Source organism: Phyllobates terribilis, unplaced genomic scaffold (assembly GCF_046119375.1).
Source record: "Phyllobates terribilis strain yellow unplaced genomic scaffold, ASM4611937v1 Scaffold_115__1_contigs__length_5345438, whole genome shotgun sequence".
Taxonomy (NCBI): domain Eukaryota; kingdom Metazoa; phylum Chordata; class Amphibia; order Anura; family Dendrobatidae; genus Phyllobates; species Phyllobates terribilis.
Genome location: NW_027362875.1, coordinates 3,737,036 through 3,745,895, shown reverse-complemented (window position 1 = coordinate 3,745,895; position 8,860 = coordinate 3,737,036). Strand labels below are relative to the sequence as shown.

The window sequence follows — 8,860 nt, the reverse complement described above, 5'->3', positions numbered from 1 at the left end:
GGGCTTTAAGAAACACTAAAAGAAATCAAGATAAAAAATGTGGTACTCAGTAAGGGTAATTTTTTTCACAGCAAGCAGAGGGAAAAAATTATGGAATCACCCTGTAAATTTTCATTTCCAAAACTAACACCTACATCAAATTAGATCTGCTCATTAGTCTGCATCTAAAAAGGAGTGATCACACCTTGGAGAGCTGTTGCACCAAGTGGACTGACATGAATCATGGCTCCAACATGAGAGATGTCAATTGAAACAAAGAAGAGGATTATCAAACTCTTAAAAGAAGGTAAATCATCACGCAATGTTGCAAAAGATGTTGGTTGTTCACAGTCAGCTGTGTAAAATCTGGACCAAATACAAACAACATGGAAAGGTTGTTAAAGGCAAACATACTGGTAGACCAAGGAAGACATCAAAGCGTCAAGACCGGAAACTTAAAGCACTATGTCTCCAAAACAGGAAATGCACAACAAAACAAATGAGGAACGTGTGGGAGGAAACTGGAGTCAATGTCTGTGACCGAACTGTAAGAAACCGCCTGAGAGGATGATGGGAGTGATGCTTCACGCAAGATTACGATGTAAGACACAGATGAAGTAATTCTTTCCTTATCTGGACATTTGGACTGACGCCCGGAAACTAGATTGTAACCTGTTTTTAGCTGTCTCAGTAACCTTCTACTGCTATGAATTAACACTTTTTATGAAACTTTCTTATTAACATTCCACTGTAATGAATCATTATTTCGCTGCTTGTAGAACAAAGGCATTTTACTGCGCATGTATGACAACAAACTAAGATTATTAGTATAAATAAAAGGGACAGCTCCAATAGAGGCAGACGCGCTCAGGGGCTTCCCAGTACTTGATTATACACTACGTGTCTGTGTATTTCTTGTTACGGGGATACCCCGACTCCAACAAGGACCCTCCATGGCTGAATGATCCTAACATTTCCTGGCGCCCGAAACAGGGACCCGAGGTCTGCGTATTCCTTCAAGTTCATCGACCGGCACGAGTAACCGCTGAGATTGGGACATCGGAACAGCAGATGACAAACCTGGCCAGGTAAGAGACACTGTTAGTTCTCTTACATCTGCTCTGCGATAGTCCGTAAATTTCATGCATATCTTGTGTTGGGATTGAGGAACTAGTAGAGAAGGATACCTATAGCTCGGGTCATTCATGTATATACTGTAGGATCTGCCGAAGGAGAGGTCAGAGAAGGTTATGAAACGGATGGTATGAAAGAGATGTGGATGTCGGGAATAGCCTCATAAGCCGCACTAAGGTAGATGACATAAGTATTACGGAGATTGCCTAACTGAGTCATAAGGTTGTGTCCTTTCGGGGAAACCTTCGCTCACGCTTAACTCCCGAACCTTTGTCCTCCTTTTTGACGGATAAGAGATTGACAGAATGAGCCCATGGAAGTAATGATAATACTCCAGGGACACGATATATAATGGAGACTGTATGGTTCATTTTATGTATTGTTGGTCTTGCCCTTGTTGCCATATATATGTGTGTTAGAATTACTCTACACTTCAGACAAAACGGTCCAGAGAAACCGTTTCAGATACTGGCTCCTTAGGACAGAATAGGTAACGAGGAAAGGTAGAATATAGAATATATTTTATCTAACCCAAAAAGCCTCCTAAGGTAAGAATAGTCAGGAAAAATGGGCAACAAACAGACTAAGACCACAAATGATGAACAAGATGTCTATACAATCGTGAAAGAAAGGTGTGGTGTAGAAGCAACTAAGAATTTAGGGAAAGTTTGCAAAACTTTTCAGGTAGCAAGGCATGACAGGTTTAACAGGAAACTATGGGAGGACATTCGGGTTAGAAAAGCAGGAGTGATAAGAGACAAAGGATGGCAGGAACAAGTAGAGGCCATGGTCGAACTATCAAAAACAGCAGAGACAGACCATTGGACTTTTAATAAAGACAATGGATTATGGAGAACTCCAGTCAGACAGGGTCCCATTGTACAAACAGAAAACAGTAAACAAATGAACCCATTGGCACCACCATATCAGCCCAGGTCAGAACCCACACCGTATCCTGATCTTCGGGGTCCGGGTGGATGGACATGTACAAACTGTGGACTCCAGAATCCAGACTGGAGAGACACATGTGCAGGATGTGGAGCACCACGACCACATGATATGTTGGCACCAGTGCGTATCCTCAGTCGACCATACAGAGAAGAAGATGGTGGCAATCCACCGCGTAGAGTAACTAGATACCATCAGACTAGACAATATTTTCCATGGACCCCCGCTGAGGGAATGTCCCTACTTCAGAATGCACCAGATCCAATACAATGCCCACTAAGATTTGCTACGTACATACAGCAGATAATACACACCCATAATGGAACATGGTCAGATGGAACAGAATTATGTAGAATGAAAATGACACCAGGGTTGTATCAGGAATTGATGACAGTTATAGAACCTCATAGACCTCAACCAGCAGATGGTGAGGATCCAAATACCGCACTGTCAGGACAGAATTTTATGATCAGACTTATGGAGTTTATGAGAACTAAACAACGAATGAGAGGGACTTCAGGAACTGTCTCCCAGAAGTCAGGACAGCCTGTAGATGAATACTACTTAGCAGTAGAAAACAGTTACAGAGACGAGGGAATGGACCTTACCAATGAAGGAGTCATTCGACTGATGACAAAAACTTTTATAGAGAATCTTAACCCAAAAATTAGGGAAAAGTTCAAGGCTGCAACTCCTGATTGGAGAACACTAGATGATCCCCAGATAGTCAGACAAAAACTATTAGGGATAGAAATGGATATGCGTGAGGCAGCATCCAAACCCGTCAGAGTAGCAGCAAATAATAGTCTGGTCAATAGAAACAACAGATCAAATCAGACCTATGACAAAGGGAACTTGGATAAGAAAACTAATCCATGTCACTACTGTAAGAAACCAGGACATTGGATTAGAGAATGCAGGAAAAAAGCCAGGGATATAGAAGATGGTACCTATGTCCCAAGAGAATCACAAGAAAAGACAGTACAGGCTTCTGCTCCTGCAGCAAGCGAGTGACTAGACGTGATGCAAACCACTTTGACTGGAAGGCGCCCAATAATTCAGATAAAAGTAGCAGGAAAACAATGCCCTTTTCTAATAGATACCGGAGCAACTTCCTCCGTCCTCAATGAAGACGCCTTACCAAATGCTGATTGTTTATCAGATGATGTAACCTATACCGAAGGGTATGATGGAGGAATCAGGCCACTCCCATATAGTATTCCCCTTGAAACAAAGATAGGATCTAAAATATTTTTATCTAAATTTCTTTTTGTGAAAGGGGCACCTACTTGTCTTCTAGGTACAGACCTATTAAAGCAGACAGAAATGAATATCCAATTTTTGGAGGATGGTAGAGTCCAAATTTTGGTGCCTGATGACCAAGAGTCTCTAGAAAACATTGTAAAAGTCCAAGCCTTAGAGGATGAGAAAGATCCTGCCCCTACCCAAATTATTTTAGATCTTTCTGAGGTACCAGAAAAATTATGGGCACAACATGACACCGATGTAGGACTAATGCCAATAGCTCCTGTAAAAGTCACTCCTGTTCCAGGTGTGACACTACCCCAATTGAGACAGTATCCTATTAGTGCCCAACAAGAACACGCCATAGGAGAACAGATAAAAGATTATCTAAAAACTGGAGTACTGATAGAAGTAAAGTCACCAGCCAATACACCGTTGTACCCCGTAAAAAAGAAATCTACTGAGGGGTCAGCTGCTAGGTACCGGATGGTACATGATCTAAGAGAGATAAATAAAATTTTGGAACCTATTACTCCTGTTGTGCCAAATCCACACACGTTGCTATCACAGATCCCAGCAACAGCACGAGTATTTTCTGTCATAGACTTATCAAATGCATTTTTTTCAGTACCATTACACCCAGACTGTTACAAACTGTTTGCATTTACATTTAAGAATAGACAATTAGCATGGACAAGATTACCACAGGGTATGATACATTCACCTACCTTGTACTCAGAAGCTATGAGATCAGTTCTTCAAAATTTCAAACCTACGGATGAGGTTGTAATTCTTCAATATGTTGATGACCTATTGTTATGTGCCCCTGCTCAAGAGTCCGCAAACAGCAACACAATAAGGTTGTTAATATTTCTAGCAAACATGGGCTGTAAAGTTAACAAGAAAAAAGTACAACTTTGTATGACTACGGTAGTATTTCTAGGACACTGCATTTCACAAGGTATTCGGCACCTCACCGCCGACAGACTAAAAATCATTAGAGATCTTGTTCCTCCCAAGAACTACAAAACATTAAGAGCATTTTTGGGAATAGTATCACACTGCAGACAATGGGTTATACATGCTAGTCAGCTTATGCAACCTCTATATGATTGTTTAAAAATCGAGCCTTTCCAGTTAACTGAATCAGCGCTCATAGCCTTTCAAGACCTCAAGAAAGGTCTCATGTCAGCCCCGGCCTTGGGAATCCCAGACTACGCCAAACCATTCCAATTAATGGCTGCGGAAATGTCTAATCATGCTACAGGAGTACTAACACAGAAACATGAAAATAAACAAAGACCTGTCGCATACTATTCTGCTCAATTAGATAATGTTACCAAAGCTGCACCATCATGTGTCAGAGTAGTAGCAGCTGTCTCTCTTTTGGTAGAAAAAGCCTCAGAAATAGTACTAGACCATGCCTTAATAGTACAAACTACACATGATGTACATGGCATACTGAATCAGGTATTGCCAAAACACATTTCAATGGCTAGACATCTTAGATTACAATGCTCCTTACTAATGCCACCAAACCTCACTTTTCGCCGCATATTGTCTCTAAATTTAGCCACTCTGTTACCACTAGAGACAAAGGGGGGAGTGGAAGGAGGTCAGGAAGACGAAGATGAAAATTTTTTACAATACCACGAACAAGACAATATAATACATGATTGCTTACAGTGTATAGAACAAGAAACACAAGGGCTACCTAATGTACAGGACACCCCTCTTGACAATCCAGACCTACATATGTATATAGATGGTAGTAGGTATGCAGATGAAACTGGTAACTTTCATACAGGTTATGCCATTGTATCAGATCATGATGTTATTGAAGCTGAGCCAATGCAGGCCAGCTGTTCAGCCCAGGAAGCTGAACTATTAGCTCTAATACGAGCATTACAGTTAGCAAAAGAAAAAACCGCTAATATTTTTACCGATTCTAGATACGCATATGGTATTGTACATGATTTTGGATGTATATGGAGAGCTAGAGGTTATATGACAGCTTCAGGTCAACCAGTAAAACATGGACAAATGATTAGACAAATCCTAGAATCAGCTGCCTTAACCAAACAAGTAGCAGTAATAAAAGTACCTGCACATGTAAGACTCGACACCGAGATAGCTAGGGGTAATGACCGAGCCGACAAAGCTGCTAAGCGAGCTGCAGTAAAACCTCTGACAACTGACCACACTATTAGTGCAGTATCAGAATTTGACTTAATTACACGGCTCAAAGAAGCCCACCAGCAGGTGAGTAGAGAAGAAAAAGAAGAGTGGCAGAAACAGGGGGCAGAAGAAAAAGAAGGACTATGGAAAAAAGGAGATGAGCTTTGTCTCCCCCGAGCATGGTACCCTGTTGTGGTCAGTGAAGCCCACGGACCTACACATGTGTCTGCAAACGGTATGATACAGAGGGTCAGACAGAAGTGGTTAGCCCCAGGGTTCGGCCAGGTAGCTCGAGCAAAATGTGGTTCTTGTGAAATCTGTTTAGCCCACAATCCAGGACAGACTGTTAAGACCCCCCAGAAGCACCATGTAAGACCACTATATCCGTTCCAGAGACTTCAGATCGATTACATCCAGATGCCTAAGCATGGACACTATGAGTATGTACTGGTATGTGTGGACATGTTTTCGGGGTGGCCAGAGGCTTATCCAGTTCATACAGCCACGGCTAAAGTCACTGCAGTAAAAATAGCACATGAACTGGTACCCCGTTATGGTATCCCAGAAGTGATCGAGTCAGATAGAGGTACACATTTTACTGGAGAGATCTTTCAGAATGTAATGAAAATGTTGTGTATAAAAAGTGAACTACACACCCCTTACCACCCACAGAGTTCTGGTAAGGTTGAGAGAATGAATGGAACACTTAAGTTAAAAATACAGAAAGCCATGGCAGAAACACAGAAACCATGGACTGAGTGTCTCCCAATAGCATTGTATTCAGTCAGAAACACCCCCCAGGGAAAGAGCAAACTCACCCCCCATGAAATATTGTTTGGTAGAGTTGCCAATACAGGATTGTATTTCCCACAGACTTTAATGTTAGAAACTGAAAGCTTAACTGCTTATGTACAAAATTTATGTAAGCATGTGTCTAAAATACACTCTTTAGTGTTCTCTTCCATTCCAGATCCAGATTCCATTGAGGGAACGCACAAGCTGCAACCAGGAGACGAAGTCTACGTAAAAAGACATAACAGAAGAACGCTAGAACCCAGATTTGAGGGTCCATATCAGGTGTTATTGACAACTCCAACTACAGTAAAATTGGAAGGAAAATCAGCATGGGTACATGCAAGCCATTGCAAAAAGAAATAGTGGTGATTGTACTTGTGTTAGCTATAACGATAGATCAGGGAGACCTGTGGGATAAACTAAGTTCCCCAAAACCTGCAGGTAATAAATTTATAAAACATCATGAGACATTGGTAAACGGGCTGCTCGATGGCGGACAGAAAATAGCAGACTGTTGGATTTGTACGCATTCTCCAATATCAGCCACGAGCATACCCTTCCTGGCCGTACCCATGACCCCTGAGGAAGTGTTTACATGGACTAATTGCTCAGACAAATTAGCAAATAACCAAACCGTTAATTCTAGATTATGGAACACCACTGTTGCCATCCCAGTTGTGGGGTGGGTGGGATTTCCCTGGTGGCAAGGTAATATGACCGGAAAAATAAACAATTTACAATATTTAGCGTTTAAAGGAGGTGTATGGGTTCCTAGAAATAAGACGGGACTAACAGACTTAGGGTTAATTCCTACAGAAAATATACAACTCAGTTTTAGTAGCACAATATCTTCTTCTCAACCTTTTAAACCTGATATAGTAGAAAAATACATACACAATAATGGTTGGAAATATTCACAATTATTCCCCGATGGAAACAATGATACATGTTCAAAAATACCAGGTAATATATTATGTAATGAGTCAAGTGCATATGACCCAGGTACACCGACTTGTGAAAATCCAGATGCAGGATACTGTAGTCCATTAGGTCAAAAACCCCCTTGGTGTATACTTCAGAATGTATCTAAATTTTTAGATTTGGTACATAGGTTGGTGCTCCAACACTCTGCAATATGGGATCTGCCTGAAGGAACCTTCTGGATTTGTGGAAATGGAGCATACAAATGGCTCCCAGTAGGAATAAAAGGTACATGTACTCTAGGACGCTTAACACCGGCCACATTTATAGTTCAGAATCAGCAGGTAGATATGCAAGCAGTACCTAAACACACACTATACAAAAGAGCAGCCGACAACTCGCCTAGACCTTCAGGTAGGCCACATGTGGTCCAAATGGGAATTCCTAATAAAATATTCAGCACTTTCTTTGTGTATCCAATGTTGATGCAGATGTGGGATAAATTAGTTCAGGCCACCGACTATCTAGATGATCAGATATGGGATATTATGGATATACTTAATACTAGTATAGCTGTACAAAATCAACTTATAATTGTTACTAATCAACATACTGTAGTGTTAGACTACCTAACTGCGGCCCAGGGAGGAATGTGTCAAATTATTGGTCCAACCTGTTGTCATTACATAGATCCAAACAGTACAATGAGTATGAGGTTCAGGCTGGCAGATATACAACGATTACGGGATGAATATGACAGACACAATGACCAAAATAAAGATAGCTGGTGGTCAGACACCTTCTCCTTTCTCAACCCAAAGAACTGGTTTAAGGGTATTGGAGGTTGGGTGGCTGGAATTCTGCAAGGTATATTACAGATTGTGCTAATTATAGTAGTCATATATGTAGTGTTTAAAATAGGATTAAAAATTATTTTAATATGCATAAATAAGCTTTGTAACACGGACTCAAGAATATGAAAGAAAAGAAATCCCGGACCAGGTTTTCTACCAAAAGTCCATAAGGAAGAATCAAAGGGGGGACTGAGAGGATGATGGGAGTGATGCTTCACGCAAGATTACGATGTAAGACACAGATGAAGTAATTCTTTCCTTATCTGGACATTTGGACTGACGCCCGGAAACTAGATTGTAACCTGTTTTTAGCTGTCTCAGTAACCTTCTACTGCTATGAATTAACACTTTTTATGAAACTTTCTTATTAACATTCCACTGTAATGAATCATTATTTCGCTGCTTGTAGAACAAAGGCATTTTACTGCGCATGTATGACAACAAACTAAGATTATTAGTATAAATAAAAGGGACAGCTCCAATAGAGGCAGACGCGCTCAGGGGCTTCCCAGTACTTGATTATACACTACGTGTCTGTGTATTTCTTGTTACGGGGATACCCCGACTCCAACAAGGACCCTCCATGGCTGAATGATCCTAACACGCCTAAAGGAAATAGGATTTACATAAAGAAAAGCTAAACAAAAGCCATCATTAACACCTAAACAGAAAAAAACAAGGTTACAATGGGCTAAGGAAAAGCAATCGTGGACTGTGGATGGCTGGATGAAAGTCATATTCAGTGATGAATCGCGAATCTGCATTGGGCAAGGTGATGATGCTGGAACTTTTGTTTGGTGCCGTTC

The 8,860-nt window shown here is 41.1% G+C and overlaps 1 long non-coding RNA gene across 1 annotated transcript; it reads left to right on the top strand.

Annotated features, from left to right (window-relative positions):
* The first annotated feature begins 544 nt into the window (after nt 1–544).
* LOC141201429 (uncharacterized) lies at nt 545–8,576 on the top strand. The gene is made up of 2 exons (XR_012272942.1): nt 545–1,067; nt 6,455–8,576. It is a non-coding gene; the product is annotated as an uncharacterized lncRNA (long non-coding RNA).
* The last annotated feature ends 284 nt before the right edge of the window (nt 8,577–8,860 follow it).